Below are 1,622 nucleotides of genomic sequence, written 5' to 3' on the forward strand. Positions count from 1 at the left end.
AAGAAACTTTTAAATGATTCTATTGTTTAATTTATGGAGCTCCAAAGTAATAAATGCTTGTAGACAAATATTTWATGTCAACTTAAAATAAAAATCCGTAAAAATTGCGGATAATCTCAGTAATATTAAAAAATATGAAATATAAAAAAATAAAAGTAGAAAATGATGRAACAACCACGGGGAAGAATTATCACCGTCGAAATGTCCTTTTGAAAGTTAAATGATTTCAAGCGCTGCTCGGCCGGGTGTGCCCCAAGGATGAGTTGGGATGCATAAAATTTTCGCATTACCTGTGTGATTATCGTGCTTAGTGCGGCGTGGTAGAAAAATAAAAAGCGAAGCATTAAGAAGAAATTCAAGTGTAAAAAGGCAATAAAACGGCATAAATATGCTCAAGCCACAAAATGACTGGCTAGCTGAAAATCACAAACACACATATTTGTTTTTCCCCAGCACTAATGAGATTTGCAAAGCAAACCGTTAAGTTTTTGCTTTAAGGGCGGGCTTTCTTATATGTTTAAGCTGCTATGATACCTTATTATCTGTTTGTGTGTGTCGCAATTTTATGACATTTTTCTTAGTGCTGCTGAATTGTGAAATGATAAGATGAAAAGGGAAATGACACGGTAGCGGAGCAGTGGGAATGCACGAAATATTGCAGGACATTTGCTACCTTTCTAATTTCATCTTCTCCACAGCGTCAGGCTCCCACCTCAGCCCGCGTTGTTGCTTAGCGCAGTTAACGACTTACACTTCGCACGCCACGCCAGCCATCGTCAGCCATTAGATGGACCTATATAAGTGGTATGACATGATGAATGTCAAAACATAACGGTAATTTGAGCAAACCCTCCTTAAAGCTGCRATGGCAGTAAAATAATGAGCCCCAATGACATACGAAGAAGTCGAAGAAGTAAAAATCCACAAAACAACAACTGAAAACTACATAAGCGGCGAAAGCTTTGAAGCCTCATACCTAAGCCACTTACAACTGTTAATGACGTTTACGAATGTTACCGCGAAGCTTTGCCTTTACACCCCTCATTTTGCCGGCAGCGACGCGTCACACATTTTCTCTACATACATTTTAGCGTTGCAAGTGCAGACCGCCCATGTTTAATGCCAAAATAATGTCTTCCTCTTACCATAAACAACAACTTGGCCGTCGTAGYCCCCACCGCTCAYGGTCGTCAACTTGCTTGTGCCCCACCAAAATCGCGTGCGTTGCCATTTGGCCGTCAGGTTAGGTCGAGGTGGGCGAGTTTGCAATTTTCTGMTGTGCCACCAACACCCTCCAATGCCTCATTAACTCCATAGATGACTGACTTTGATAGTAAATTGCGTGGAGTGAAGGCCAAAGGCGGTACAGTGGGTATTAAGAGTTGACTGTAGCGTATTTTACACTAGTTTAGTTAAGAAGTGAATATTTTGTTTCACAGGACTAGTTATTGCCTTAGCCCGAAATAGTCCAAAACTTGTCTATGAACTCCGCCGTTAAAGAGAAGTTATTCGAAATCGGTGTCGAAGTGGCCCAATAAAGTGAGGCTAGGTGTTTATGAAAACACCTTCATTTTGCTCTAATTATTACTAACGGGTTTTTCAATAAAAGCTCTACAAAAATT

The sequence above is a fragment of the Bactrocera latifrons genome, unplaced genomic scaffold (assembly GCF_001853355.1).
Source record: "Bactrocera latifrons isolate USDA-ARS-PBARC rearing strain unplaced genomic scaffold, ASM185335v1 scaffold_61, whole genome shotgun sequence".
NCBI classification, from domain to species: domain Eukaryota; kingdom Metazoa; phylum Arthropoda; class Insecta; order Diptera; family Tephritidae; genus Bactrocera; species Bactrocera latifrons.